Raw genomic sequence first — 16,046 nt, 5'->3', positions numbered from 1 at the left:
TGGAGGGGTTTTAGTTGGGGGCTGAAGGTGACGGCTAGTGGCGTTCTGTTATTTTCTTTGTTAGGCCTGTCCTGGAGTAGGTGACTTCTGGGAACTCTTCTGGCTCTATCAATCTGTTTCTTCACTTCCGCAGGTGGGTATTGTAGTTGTAAGAATGCTTGATAGAGATCTTGTAGGTGTTTGTCTTTGTCTGAGGGGTTGGAGCAAATGCGGTTGTATCGCAGAGCTTGGCTGTAGACGATGGATCGTGTGGTGTGGTCTGGGTGAAAGCTGGAGGCATGTAGGTAGGAATAGCGGTCAGTAGGTTTCCGGTATAGGGTGGTGTTGATGTGACCATCGTTTATTAGCACTGTAGTGTCCAGGAAGTTGATCTCTTGTGTGGACTGGACCAGGCTGAGGTTGATGGTGGGATGGAAATTGTTGAAATCATGGTGGAATTCCTCAAGGGCTTCTTTTCCATGGGTCCAGATGATGAAGATGTCATCAATATAGCGCAAGTAGAGTAGGGGCGTTAGGGGACGAGAGCTGAGGAAGCGTTGTTCTAAATCAGCCATAAAAATGTTGGCATACTGTGGGGCCATGCGGGTACCCATAGCAGTGCCGCTGATCTGAAGGTATACATTGTCCCCAAATGTAAAATAGTTATGGGTAAGGACAAAGTCACAAAGTTCAGCCACCAGGTTAGCCGTGACATTATCGGGGATAGTGTTCTTGATGGCTTGTAGTCCATCTTTGTGTGGAATGTTGGTGTAGAGGGCTTCTACATCCATTGTGGCCAGGATGGTGTTATCAGGAAGATCACCAATGGATTGTAGTTTCCTCAGGAAGTCAGTGGTGTCTCGAAGGTAGCTGGGAGTGCTGGTAGCGTAGGGCCTGAGGAGTGAGTCTACATAGCCGGACAATCCTGCTGTCAGGGTGCCAATGCCTGAGATGATGGGGCGCCCAGGATTTCCAGGTTTATGGATCTTGGGTAGTAGATAGAACATCCCAGGTCGGGGTTCCAGGGGTGTGTCTGTGCGGATTTGATCTTGTGCTTTTTCAGGAAGTTTCTTGAGCAAATGCTGTAGATGCTTTTGGTAACTCTCAGTGGGATCAGAGGGTAATGGCTTGTAGAAAGTGGTGTTGGAGAGCTGCCGAGCAGCCTCTTGTTCATATTCCGACCTATTCATGATGACAACAGCACCTCCTTTGTCAGCCTTTTTGATTATGATGTCAGAGTTGTTTCTGAGGCTGTGGATGGCATTGTGTTCCGCACGGCTGAGGTTATGGGGCAAGTGATGCTGCTTTTCCACAATTTCAGCCCGTGCACGTCGGCGGAAGCACTCTATGTAGAAGTCCAGTCTGCTGTTTCGACCTTCAGGAGGAGTCCACCTAGAATCCTTCTTTTTGTAATGTTGGTAGGCAGGCCTCTGTGGATCATTATGTTGTTCAGAGGTATTTTGGAAATATTCCTGGAGTCGGAGACGTCGAAAATAGGATTCTAGGTCACCACAGAACTGTATCATGTTCGAGGGGGTGGAGGGGCAGAAGGAGAGACCCCTGCACATCCACCAATGTGATATATGCCATCATGTGCCAGCAATGCCCCTCTGCCATGTACATTGGTCAAACTGGACAGTCTCTACGTAAAAGAATAAATGGACACAAATCAGATGTCAAGAATTATAACATTCATAAACCAGTCGGAGAACACTTCAATCTCTCTGGTCACGCAATCACAGACATGAGGGTCGCTATCTTAAAGCAAAAAAACTTCAAATCCAGACTCCAGCGAGAAACTGCTGAATTGGAATTCATTTGCAAATTGGATACTATTAATTTGGGCTTGAATAGAGACTGGGAGTGGCTAAGTCATTATGCAAGGTAGCCTGTCTCCCCTTGTTTTTTTCCTGCAAACCCCCCCCCCCCCCCCCAAGACGTTCTGGTTAAACTTGGATTATTGCTGTGCACATTGTAAGATGAGCTGTTGCCAGCAGGAGAATGAATTTGTGTGTGTGGTTTTTGGAAGGGGGGTGTGTGGGGGGGGGGGTGAGAAAACCTGGATTAGTGCTGGAGGTGACCCACCTTGATTATCATGCGCATTATAAAGAGGGGTTTCAAAGGGGGATGGGCTGTTGCTAGCAGGAGAGTGAGTTTGTATGTGTGGGGGGGGGGGGGAAGGGTGAGAAAACCTAGATTTGTGCTGGAAATGGCTCTACTTCATGATCACTTTAGATAAGCTGTTGCCAGCGGGGGAGTGGGGTGGGAGGAAGTTTTGTTTCATGGTCTCTGTGTGTATATAATGTCTTCTGCAGTTTCCACGATATGCTATGCATCCGATGAAGTGAGCTGTAGCTCACGAAAGCTCATGCTCAAATAAACTGGTTAGTCTCTAAGGTGCCACAAGTACTCCTTTTCTTTTCATAATATGGCATGCAAATCATAGGGGGAAACTTTCTGATTCAGAGAGTTGAGGAAACAACTATGGGGTCATCCATTTTGGATCTGGTTTTGACGAACAGGGATGAATTAGTTGTGAAGGGGTGGGGAACTTGGGAGGAAGTGATCATGATCTGATAGAATTCAAGATCCGATGGAAAGGAGGACATGAGAACAGCAAAACAAGGACACTGGACTTCAGAAAGGCAGATTTCAACCAACTCAGAGAAATAGTAGGCAATGTCCCATGGGAAGACCAATTAGGAGGAAAAGGAGTAGAAGGGGGCTGGTAGTTCCTAAAAGATGTAATACTAGAGGTTCAACATCAAGCTATTCCGATGCAAAGGAAAGATAAGAAGAGCCCAGGAGGCCAATGTGGCTGCACAAGGAGATTTTTAGCTATCTAAACCTTAAAAGGGATACATACAGGAAATGGAAGGATGGGCATGTCAACAAGGAACTTTACATGGAAATAGCGTGAGTTTGTAGGGACAAAATCAAGAAAGCCAAGGCAAAGAATGAGTTACAGCTGGCAAGGAATGTTAGAGAGAACAAGAAGGGGTTCTTCAAATATGGCAGACAAGAAAGATCAAGGAGGATGGTGTAGGTCTGCTGCTCAGTGCAGAAGGTGAGGTGGTAATGGAAGATTATAAGAAGGCAGAGTCACTCAATGTCTACTTTGTTTCAGTCTTCTCAAGAAAATGACGTGACTGGAGTAGACAATAAAGGGGAAGGGATACAGGTCAGGATAAATAAAGAACACATCAGAGATCTTCTGACCAATTTGTATGAATTAAATCAGCTGGACCTGATGCTCTTCACCTGAGGGTACTGAAGGAATTAGCTGAAGAAACCTTGGAGCCAGTGGCAATAATATTTGCAAACTCATGGTTAACAGGAGAGGTCCTGGAAGAATGGAGAAGGGCTTATGCAGTGTTCATCTTTAAAAGGGGGGAAAGAAGGAGCCGGGAAACCATAGACCAGTCAGCCTGACTTCAATACCTGGGAAGCTACAGAACAATGTATGAAACATTCAATATGCAAATACCTGGAGGATGAAGGGGTGATCACTAGCAGCCAGCATGGATTTACCGAGAACAAATCATGCCAGTCCAGCTTGATTTCCTTCTTTGACAGGGTAGCTGGTTTGGCGGATGGGGGAATGCAGTGAACATAATATACCTAGACTTCAGCCAGGCTTTTGACACAGTCCAACATGACATGCTGATAAGTAAGCTGGGGAAATGTGGGATTGGCGTTAACTACCATTAAGTGGATAATCGGTTAAATAACCATGAACGATGTCAGATTGCAGGGAAGTCTTAAGTGGGGTCCCACAGGAATCTGTTCTGGGTCTGGTGTCATTTAATATCCTTATTAATGACCTGAATGGAGGAATAGAGAGCATACTGATCAAATTTGCAGATGACACAAAGCTGGGAAGGGGGTTTGCCAACACGTATGAGGATAGAACTAAAATTCAGAGGGGTCTTGATAAATTGGTAAACCGGGGTTTTCAAAAACAGGTTTGGATTGCCATCTGTCTTGGATAGTTTAGACACAACAAATCCCGTATCTTGGCAGGGGATTAGACTAGATGACCCTGGTGGTCCCTTCTAACCCTATGATTGTATGAACACATGCTTGGCCATCTAAGTTCTATGGTGGTTGCCACAATCTCTGGTCATCATTCAGCCTTTGTAACATTTGTGGTCCTGTCTTATGGGTAGAATGTACTGCTACTGTGGGCCAGGAAGCATCACTGTGAGTACCTATTCATCTTCACTTCCTGTCCCAATGTGATGTGATGAGAGGAGAGGTGGGGGCAAGGAAACCATCAGATGAAGCAGTAAAGAGGGGACTTGGGGAGAAGGAAGAATTTGCTCTTTGCCTGCAGGACTGCCTATGAACAGAGCTGGTTCAGTGGCAGTTCCAAAAAACATGAAAAATAAAATTTGGTTTTGGTTGAACCAAATCTGATTTTTTTTTTGGAATTTTCAGGTAATCGAACAAGTCCCTTTTGGGCAGGTTCCACAGCATCCTGGCTTTCCCACACCCTAAAGGCTATGCCAGGAGGTGGTGTTGTGGAATGACAGCACCACACCTCCTTCTTCTCCTCTGGCCATTTTGTGAGTGGCTAAAACTACTCACGTCAAATTTGAAAATAGTTTCAGATCAACCAAAATGGCATTTTTTTCTTGAATAAACAACTTGTATGAAAAGTGTCACCCAACTCTAAATTACGTTTCAGTTAGGATGACAGAGAGTGTGACAGCTGGCTCAAATGTGTCACCATTGCTCCAGATGAATGGGGCTTGGGCACTGCTGCTGCACACACCCCTCTAAGTGACTGTCACTAGCAAGGGAAATTCAGCACTGAGGCATCTATGATTTTCGCTGAGGAATTACAATTCCCTTTCCACTATAGCTCAAATATCAAAATAACGTTCATATTTGACAACTTCTTCAGTTTACCAAAGTGTTCATATTGTATCACCTTTCTGCAGAGAGACCAAAAGCCCTTCAGTACATCGAGTCAGAGTTAGAAATGGAGAAATACATAAGCAGAAAACTAAAGCTGAGAGACATCCTGGAAATCACCCCAGAAAATCTAAAGAACTGGACTCCTCAGACAACAGGAGATTTACCTTGGCATTTCCTGAGGAAGCTCATGGCTCTGAATGGGATGGTGAGAAGCATAAGCCTGGAGCACAGGACACTTGATAATGAAAAAATAAGTGTGGAAAAAGAGGAGCTGGAAATTCATGATGTTATTTTTTGTGATAGTGACACAAACACCAGAGTTTCTCTGCACCCCCTTGATGTTCTCTGTGCTGTTCTGCTTTGCTCAGAGAGTTTCCTACAGCAGGAGATTCTGTCCAAAATGTCCATGTGCCAGTTGGCCCTCCCTCTGCTGCTACCTGCCCTCGACACCCTCAAGTGCACCCTATTGCTGTGGGCCATGAGGGACATTGTGAGGAAGTGGAGGCCGCACTCCCTGGCAGAGAACAGAGGGTTCAGGGAGGAGAGCCTGGTGCTCATGTCACTGCCAACCATTTCCTTTGTGCAGATGGGGAGCTGCAGCTTCTCCAAGTCACAGTAACAAATCTGCGTGGAGACATGGAGTCGCACCAGTTGCAGTTTCACTTTTTAACAGTGGTCTCCTCAGCGGTGTTCATTGTTACTGAGAGCATCAGTGAGAAACAATACACTCTGTTATCATCTCTGCAGGAATCAGCCACTAAATATTACTTCATCTTCAATAATCAGGCTGGGAAAGCCAAGGAAACGCTGGAATTCCTGAAAAAGTTAGCCTCGATGCTGAAACTGAACAAGTCACATGTGCTGCACAAAGGAAGTGCCACAAATAAAGCACAATTTGTGAAAGCTCTACAGTCTGCAATAGCGGCCATAATGATCTCTTCTCCCAAAAGAATGAACATAGAAGCCATGGCTGAGACAGCACGTCAATTAGGCATCCAGGTAGATGAGGATAGCAAGGAATGTCAGACCGCAAGCACATATGCAAAGGAAATCACTGCACAAATCAAAGATGTGGCAAAGTACAAGAGGGAAAAGCTGAGACTCTAAGGGGAGCCATGGAGAAACCTGGCTGAAGTGGAAAAAGAGCTGTGCCGAATCAGAAAGCAAGGAGACACCCCACTTGAGAACTATAAATCTCAGCTGAAAAAGAAAGTAATGGATTTACGTGCTCAGCAGAATGAACACGACCTTACTGAGGGTTTGACTACATTCATTACTAGAATAAAACACCGACCTCACAGGGAGAAACATTACTTCCTGAAATGGATGAAGTTTCACCTGGATAACATTACTAGGGAGAAACTTTCGAAACTACGGGATCAATATAAAGAAAAATTCAGAAATTCAAAAGATGAGCCCCAAAAGTTTGCAGAACTAGATAAATTAATCTCTGCCAGTTCCTTAGGAGTGGAGCATTTCATGCGTGAGTTGGGGCAGTTTTATGAAGCTGAATGCTCAATGGTTAAAGAAGGTAAAATGGCAGAAAACCAAGGGAAATTCACCTGTCTCCCAGGCATAGCAGCTGACCTGATGCTGGAAGGGTTTCCCATGGAGCTGATTGATGGAGATGCCTCCAACATCCCACTGCAGTGGGTAACAGATGTTCTGACTCAGCTCCATGCCAAGCTGGGGGGAAGGTCCAGAATGCTGGTTCTAACGGTGCTGGGAGTGCAGGGTACTGGGAAATCCACCCTCCTCAACATCATGTTCGGCCTGCAGTTGGCAGTGAGCAGTGACCGATGTACACGAGGAGCCTTCATGTCACTCATTAAAGTGGCAGAGAACTTTCAGCAGGAGCTGGGCTGTGATTTCATCCTGGTGATAGACACAGAAGGCCTGGAAGCCCCTGAACTGGCCAAGCTGGAGGACAGTTATCAACATGACAATGAGCTGGCCACACTGGTGATTGGACTGAGTGACATAGCTATTGTTAACATGGCCATGGAGAGCACCACTGAAATGAAGGATGTTCTGCAAATTGTGGTCCATGCCTTTCTCAGAATGGAGGAAATTGGGCAGAAACCCAACTGCCAATTTGTGCATCAGAACGTCTGTGATATGTCGGCGCGTGAACAAAACATGAGGGACAGGGATCACGTCTTGGAGCAGCTGGATGAAATGACCAAAGCTGCAGCAAAGATGGAAAAGAAAGGCCTGGAGATTAAATTTTCAGATATCCACAGTTCATTGAATGGGTGAGGAGTCTGTGGAATGCTGTAAAACATGAGAACTTGATCTTCAGCTTTAAAAACAGCCTCATCGCTGAAGCCTTTAACCAGCTGTCTGTGAAGTATGCAGAGTGGGAATGGGATTTCTGCAAGGAGATGCATCTTTGGGTAACTGAAAAAGAAACTTTCATCCAAAATCAGCCACCAGATAAACCAGACACCAATGTTTTAACCGAACTAAAGACTGAGACACAGGAAAAACTGAGGCATGAAGCAGTCAAGATTTTGGGTAATTTAAAAGAGTATTTTGAATGTGGAACAGCAAATCTGCACCTGAAGGAAAAGTACAAAGAAGATTTTAGGAGAAGTGCAAATGGTCTGAGGAATGAACTGGAGAGTTATTCATTGAGTAAGTTGCAAGAAGAAATTAGAAAAGCCTAACATAAAACAGATGCTATAGTGTCCAAGTACAAGAGAAAAATTGAAGAGAAAGTTGACAGGCTTCTGAACCATTGCAGGGAAAGCAACTGCAAACTAAATAATGAAAAACTAGAGGAGGAATTTGACAAGATGTGGACAGAAACATTGTCAGAATTATCAGTACTTCCTTTACAGAGACGCAACATAGATAAAGATATGGAACTTCATCTGCGAAGAGACCTAGCGAATAGGGGGAGTGCAGTAATGCAGAGGTTAAAGGATGTCAAAAGCTTGTCTACTTATAAAACAGAACATTTCAAAATGGAAAAGAAATACTTACAACGAAATCTGTTAAAAAGTCTGAAACCACCACTGTCAACTGTGAAAGATTTCTTTACACAGAAATGCTGGCATAAAACAGAGGCTCTTGTTAAATCCATACTAGATGAGTGCAATAGTTACCCTGAAAGAAAGGTAAATGGCAAAGCAGATTATGATGAAACTTATTGCAGAGTGTTGTTGCGGATGATTGACGAGCAGCTTCAGCAAGCGAATGTTCAAAACCTTCTCAGAGCGCCTGCTTTGCAATTGACTTGAAGCTTCGCATTTTGGGGGATGCAGCTCGTGCATTTCAGACGATGCATGAAGAATTCATTAAAGAAAATGATCCTCTGCAGCGTCTGGGGAAACTGAACCCTCAGGATCTCTCCACGTTCAAAGCTCTGTACTGAGAGAAGGATGAGGGTCAGGACAGGGCCTGGAATTTCTGTGATCAGTGTCTCAGACCTGCTCTGGTGGCCTATGTGAACAAGAGACTTGGGACAGAAATCGTGGATGACGTTCTCAGCAGTGAACGGTCTGTTGAGTACAGCACCCGGAGCTTTTTCCAATTCTTTGTTCTGGAGAAGCTGTTGGAAGAAAATGACTTTAACAGTTATGTGAAATACACAAGGAATTATGTGGATTTTGTCAAAACCTGGATACAGAGACACTTGTTAACATACTACAGAGAGAAGGCAAGTTTGGGAGATTTGGAGAAAAGGATTTTATTCTCAGTAACCAAGAAACTCAGCGATGTTCTGAAAAACGTCAAAGGTGAGAAGACAGAGACAGTCTCTGCCTTTTTAGACAACTTGTGTGAAAAGCTGCAGCAGGATCTAGTCATTCCCAGGGACAGTTTCGAAGTGATACTGTTTAAAAACACAGCAAGTGCAGACCAATTTTCAGCTTTTATAGAACAGTTTATTCCTGACCTGGAAAAACAAGTTTTATCCACTTTTGAAAATCTGGACATTGAGTCAAAACTCTCAAAACTTTCAGTGAAGCCCGAGGATGAGATCTTCAGGTGAGTGTTTGGCTGTGGGAAGCAGTGCCCATTCTGTAAAGTTCCTTGTGAAGTAGAAGCCCATGGACATAAGGAGCATTCTGCATCAGTGCATCGACCTGAAGGATTAGGGAAATACCAGTGGAATGAAACAAGGAGACTTGTCTCTGATATATGCGCCTCTTCTGTGGATTCCAATAACACATTCAGATGTACAGAGACAAAAGGGGAGTTTCATCCTTTTAAAGATTATCACAATTTTTTTCTAGACTGGCGCATCCAGCCAGATTCCAGCATCACGGCTTCCCATGACTGGAAGTTTGTTTTCAAGGAATTCAAGCACCAGTTTGCTGAGGAGTTTGATGCTCTCCCTGCCAATCTCCCTGAGGACTGGGGTAAAATAACCAAAGAGCAGCCTAAAGGAAGCCTTTAGATCGAAGTACAAAACAGGCTGAGAAACTCTGTTGTGAGTGGAAAGTTACAGAAGATAATTTTCATTAAATGTTGCATTTGAAAAAATCCCATATCTTCTAAATATGGAATGTTGTTTCTCTATTAATATGATACACAGTTTGCAGCTTCCAAACAGATAAAGAAAGATTTTTTTTTACATTTCATGTCACATAACAATTTATGGCACAATTAAAGATGTGGGAAAGATCCATATGTGGAGTTTCTGCATCTTTGTCTTCAGGAGCAAATGACTAAAATCCCAGCTCTGTCCTCACTACTGCATTTTGCTGGTCCAGTGACCTGCAAACATCTCCAAGATGAGCGTTGCCTCCTAAGAGCCCCCAAAATACCAACCATCAACTTCTGCTACTTAAAGCATTAATAACTTGTGCTTTTGTGGCTAATCTGACGCGAAACAGCCTGGCCCTGATGCTCACCCTCCCTAGGGAAACACATGGGAGGGGAAAAGCACTTCAGAAACAAAAATGAGGGAGGTTTGCAGCATACTGTAATGGGGAAGGCAGGGATGCAGCCAGCAAACCCAACAAACCCTGAGGATTCAAAGGGAATCACCACAAACCCAACAGACAGTGAGGCTCCAAGGAAAACTCACCCCATCCCTGGGAATGGTCTTTCCCTCTGACCTGCTCTCTGCCCCACACACCCCCTCACACATGGCAGTATGGCTACTCCCCCTATGATTGCCTGCTACCTTCTGCAATGGGGGGTGCTGTGGGGAGAAGCCAGGGAGGGCAGTTAGTGCTGATGAGAGATTAGGGTGACCAGACAGCAAGTGTGAAAAATTGGGATGGGGGTGGGGGGTAATAGGAGCCTATATAAGAAAAAGACCCAAAAATCGGGACTGTCCCTAAAAAATCGAGACATCTGGTCACCCTATGAGAGATCTAGGATCCCAGGTCAAATGTCACAAACTGACATTTTGGCTGATATTTCCCAGGATCTCCTGCCCCCTGCATGCATGGCATGGTTTGGCCCAGCTCAGTCAGTAATATCCCTAAGGATCCTTCCGGATGAAAGTGTCTATAAAGACATGTGAGAATATTACAGTAATTCCTGTTTTTTTAAAACTTTGTTTTAACATTGCTTTAAGGGAGCTGTGACAGCCAAGGCCTAGCTTCACTGCCCTGACACATACCTATGATTTGGCTATTTACTGTCCTATGATTTTTGCCTGATCTCATTTGCGTGTTATCAAGATACTAATTGGAGCAACTTCCTTCTGTGGAGAAGCCCAAATTGACCTAGAAGCATAAATTCCCTTGAAAGGCGAATGGAATTTATGCTCATAAATGGTTTAGGTGCTTTTGAAAATCCCACCCACTGACAGGTTGTTCCCCATCTGCACCTGCTATACTGGGAGAAGAGACCATTCAGAATAGAATAATAAAGTGTCTGGAAGATTGTGAGGGGATTCAGAGGCTTTCGCAGAGGATGATCAGGACAGAGCCCAGGTTGAGAGTTTAAAAATAGACATAAAGCTCCCTGACTCCAAACTGCTCAAAGGTTGCACAGAGGTAGCTGGGCAGATATTTTAGTTTTAGCCTTGTCTCACACAGACCCCTGAGTCTCCCTCTCTGCTCTGCATTTTCAGTTGTTTGTACTGTCTGAAGTCATAAAGATTCCTGTGCCTTCAAATAACAAAATCTGAGACTGGAGAGTGTCACAGAGGCAGATGCTGGGAGAGAGGAAGTGGTCCTGGCATGACAGTGTCTGGGACAAAACCCAGACTTCTGTTTCTTTAAGGGCCCAGGATCCAGAGCTTTGTAGTGTAGGGTGGGACCAGTCTCCCTTCTCTCTCAGCCAAACAGGCTGAGACTTCAGGAAGGAGGGCAACATATAATGTATCTCTTCCCTCCTAACATGAGGAGACATTAGCAGGGGGAGGAAAGTTTTGGGTGCTCGCTTCACCTGGTGCAGGGGAGAGGATTAAGGTCAGCTTTGGCCTGGCTCCCCAGTGGTAAAGGGAGAGTGGAAGGCTGCACTGCAGCACAGTTGCCTGGCAGAAAAGGTCTGTGTTATACAGCTGGTGGTTTGAGTTCTGTTTGTTGGAAAGACTTTGCTCCCTGTCTGGGTGGAGTTAGGTGACTGGTTCTTGTAAGCAGTGATGAGCTGCCAAAATCTTAACAACGGGTTCCCTCCTCACCCCACGAGGGGGTCATTGCCCACCCATGCCCCCCGGGACTTCTGCCCCATCCGACCCCCCCGTGTTCCTTGATGTCCCCCCCAGGACTCCTACCCCATCCACCCCCCTCCCCTGTCCCCTGACTGCCCCCAGAACCGGAAAGGAGGGTCGCGTAGGCCACCGTAGTGGGTGCCCACCCCACCCCTAAGAGCCAGAGGCACCTGCCGGGGGGCGAGGTGGGGAGTCCCGGCGGTGCTTACCTGGGGCAGCTCCCAGGAAGCATCCAGCAGGTCCCTCTGGCTCCTAGGGGTGGGGTAGCATAGCTAGGGGGGAGCGGCCGCTCCCCCATTGATCACATCAAAAGTGGCGCCTTAGGCACCGACTCCTTGGGTGCTCTGGGGCTGGAGCACCCACGGGGAAAATTAGGTGGGTGCAGAGCACTCACCGGCAGCTCCCCACCCCGTGCCCAGCCCCAGTTCACCTCACCTCTGCTCCACCTCCGCCCCTGAACGTGCTGCCCCACTCTGCTTCTCCGAGCCCCAGCTTCCTGCAAATCAGCTGTTTGGCGGGAAGCCGGGGAGGACTGGGAAGCAGGCAGCGGCTTCCCACTCAGGCCCAGGGAGGTGGAGGTGAGCTGGGGTGGGGAGCGGTTCCCCTGCGCCCCCCGCCCCGGGTTACCTGCTGCGGGGCGGGTGGCCCTCCTCACGCCCCAGCTCACCTCCGCCTCCCTGGGACTGAGTGGGAAGCCGCTGCTTGCTTCTCAGCCTGCCCCGGCTTCCCGCACCAACAGCTGATTCCTTATTTGAAACACTCACCAGCAACCACACACCACACAACAGAACCACTAACCCAGGAACCTATCCTTGCAACAAAGCCCGTTGCCAACTGTATCCACATATCTATTCAGGGGACACCATCATAGGGCCTAATCACATCAGCCACACTATCAGAGGCTCATTCACCTGCACATCTACCAATGTGATCTATGCCATCATGTGCCAGCAATGCCCCTCTGCCATGTACATTGGTCAAACTGGACAGTCCCTACGTAAAAGAACAAATGGATACAAATCAGATGTCAAGAATTATAACATTCAAAAACCAGTCAGAGAACACTTCAATCTCTCTGGTCACTCGATTACAGACCTAAAAGTTGCAATTCTTCAACAACAAAACTTCAAAAACAGACTCCAATGAGAGACTGCTGAATTGGAATTAATTTGCAAACTGGATACAATTAACTTAGGCTTGAATAGAGACTGGGAGTGGATGGGTCATTACACAAAGTAAAACTATTTACCCATGTTTATTTCCCCCACCCACCCCCCACTGTTCCTCAAACATTCTTGTCAACTGCTGGAAATGGCCCACCTTGATTATCACTACAAAAGGTTCCACCCCCCCGCTCTCCTGCTGGTAATAGCTCATCTTAAGTGATCATTCTTGTTACAGTGTAAATGGTAACACCCATTGTTTCATGTTCTCTATGTATATAAATCTCCCCACTGTATTTTCCACTGAATCCATCTGATGAAGTGAGCTGTAGCTCACGAAAGCTTATGCTCAAATAAATTTGTTAGTCTCTAAGGTGCCACAAGTACTCCTTTTCTTCTAGCTAGAAATGGGTAAGATTTCCTTTTGTTTAATGGCTGGTAAAATAGGCTGTACTGAATGGAATGTATCTTCCTGTTTTTGTGTCTTTTTGTAATTTAAGGTTTTGCCTTGAGGGATTCTCTATGTTTTGAATCTGATTACCCTGTAAGGTATTTACCATCCTGATTTTACAGAGGTGATTCTTTTACCTTTTCTTTAATTAAAATTCTTCTTTTAAGAACCTGATTGCTTTTTCATTGTTCTTAAGACCCAAGGGTTTGGGTCTGTGTTCACCTGTACAAATTGGTGAGGATTTTTATCAAGCCTACCCCAGGAAAGGGGGTGTAGGGCTTGGGGAGATATTTGGGGGAAGATGTCTCCAAGTGGGTTCTTTCCCTGGTCTTTGTTTAACACACTTGGAGGTGGCAGCATAGGGTTCAAGGACAAGGCAAAGTTTGTACCCCGAGGAAGTTTTTAACCTAAGCTGGTGAGAATAAGCTTGGGGAGGTCTTTTGTTCAGGTCCCCACATCTGTACCTTAGAGTTCAGAGTGGGGAAGGAACCTTGACATGGTGTTAGCGGTGGGATCATTTTGAGATTTTTTTTTAGATCATTTTGAAATAGAAGCACAGCAGGATTTTAAAAGGTTTTGTAAAAGAGGATTGCAGCTGTAAATTCTGTGTCTCTGCCTGGGGGACAGAGAGTACATAACATAGGGATTTTTCTTTTTTGAGCTGAAGTTTTCTCTACCTAAAGGCAGGGTAGTTAACCTCCTGCAGGGAAATTCACAAGTTTTTCACAGACCTGAAGAGGTTTTTTTTTAAGCTAAGAGCAGCTAGAGGGTTTTCTCTCTATTTGTCTGGAGACAGAGGTGTTAGGGTTTTTTTTAAAGGATTTTTCTGTAAGCAGAGAATAGCTATCAGAGAACATAGGTATCACATTACAGCACAGCAAAATTTTACAAGCCAGGTTTTTTTTTTGTTTGTTTTGTGGTTTTCTTTCTAACTCTCTGGTGTAAAGTTAAAAACAGAGAGGCTAGGATGACAGAAAACAAGGCACAACACAAACTGCAGTTAACCAGACTGGAGGGGGTGAAAGAGTCAGAAAAAGCCCAAGAGGCTGCCCACAGGAGAGCTATGGAGGCAAAGGAAAGAGAAATGGAGGCAAAAGAAAAAGAAATGGAAACTGCCCACAGGAGAGAAATGGAGGCAAAAGAAAAAGAAATGGAGGCTGCCCACAGGAGAGAAATGGAGGCAAAGGAAAAAGAGAGGAAGCATGCACTGGAGATAGAGAAGGCAAAGGCTCAGCAGAATATACCGGATAACCCTAACAATCCTTCCCCAACAATCCAGAAATGGGAGTGACTATGTCCACAGTATGATGAATCCAGTGATATTGTTGAATATTTTCTCACCTTTGAGAGACTGTGCACACTCCATCAAATTCCTGAAGCTCACAAGATTACCACATTGGTCAGAAAATTGACTGGAAGAGCTCTGGACATATTCAATAAGATGCCTATTGATGAGGCTTCTGACTATAATAAATTCAAGGATTTGGTTTTAAAGCAATTTCAAGTCACACCTGAAACTTACAAGTAAACTTTAGAGCCCTTAAGAGAGGACCTGGACTAAGTAATGTGGCTTATTTAAACCAGAAGAAGGATCTGTTAGATAAATGGGTCAAAGGAAGGGGTGTAACTAGCTTTGAAGGAATGTGGGATTTGATGGCTCAGGAGCAATTCCTGAATATGTCCAAGGAGGAAATAAAACAGTGTTCATGGGATAAGAAAATGGACTCAGCAGAAAGTCTTGCTTCTTGTGCTGATAAATACGAGCAGTCCTAGACCGCCTGAGAGGCGGGGTAGAAAGGAACAAAACAGGTGGAGGGAGGAGAGAGAAACAAACCTTGTTGCAGTTTGAGTGGATACCAGAAGGGACACCCTCAGACCACACCCTACTACTGGGGGCAGCCCAAGGCCCCAACTACACCCCAAGGAACACTCCAGACACCTTATCGTCCCACCACACCGTGCTCCAGCAACCCACCTCACCCCAGTGACCCGTCAGCTGGAAGATTTTTTAAATGTAATGAACCGGGGCATGAAAAGGCCAACTGCCCCAAGAACCCCAAGAGCTTACAGTTCATTGCACCGGAATCACACCAGAGGTCCTCAGGCCCAGATACCTCCCAGAAACCCTCAGAGCGGAGGGAAATTGTGAGTGTGGGCGGGAAGAAGGTCACCGCGTGGAGGGACACCGGAGCACAAGTGTCGGCTATCCATGCTTCCTTAGTGGACCCCAATTTCATTGACCCAGAGCTCCAAGTGACGATTCAACCCTTCAAGTCAAACTCTTTTGACTTGCCTACAGCCAAGTTGTCTGTTCGGTACAAGGGCTGGTCAGGAACGTGGACTTTTGCAGTCTATGATGATTATCCCATCCCCATGCTGTTGGGGGAAGACTTGGCCAATCACGTGAAGTCAGCCAAGAGGGTGGGTACGGTCACCCGGAGCCAGGCTAAACAAGCCGTGACGCCTAGCTCTATTCCGAAAACTTCTACCAGGACCCGGTCAGAGGTGATGGAACCGGATCACATGCCAACGTCTGCAACAGCAGTAGTGGATCCAGTCCCAGAGACCCAGACAGAGCCAGTCCAACAACCAGTGCTAGCACTGAATCCAGTGCTTGCAACCCCAACACCAGAGGGCCCCACCCAACCTGCACTGGCAGCAGCAGATAACCCTACACAAGAGGCTCAGCCAGAGCCTAAACCCCAACATAATGCACCAGTGGAGAGCGGTTCACAGTCAACGGAAACAGCCCCATCACCTGCACTGTTTCCAGAGGGACCAAGCCTAGGTCCACAATCCAATGAGGAACTGATGTCTCCAGCATCAAGGGAACAGTTTCAGACTGAACAGGAAGCAGATGAAAACATCCAGAGAGCTTGGATGGCGACACGGAGCAACCCACCACCTCTCA

The 16,046-nt window shown here is 46.0% G+C and overlaps 1 protein-coding gene and 1 pseudogene across 11 annotated transcripts in view; both read left to right on the top strand.

Annotated features, from left to right (window-relative positions):
- The window catches only part of LOC119566252 (interferon-induced very large GTPase 1-like), an 858,959-nt gene that overhangs the window by 142,521 nt on the left and 700,392 nt on the right, over positions 1-16,046 (top strand). The gene's annotated exons all lie outside the window — the stretch shown is intronic.
- Positions 4,967-9,307, top strand: LOC102944122 (annotated as a pseudogene).

This window comes from Chelonia mydas, chromosome 6, assembly GCF_015237465.2.
Source record: "Chelonia mydas isolate rCheMyd1 chromosome 6, rCheMyd1.pri.v2, whole genome shotgun sequence".
NCBI lineage: Eukaryota > Metazoa > Chordata > Testudines > Cheloniidae > Chelonia > Chelonia mydas.
This window is presented reverse-complemented; position numbering and strand designations above follow the sequence as displayed.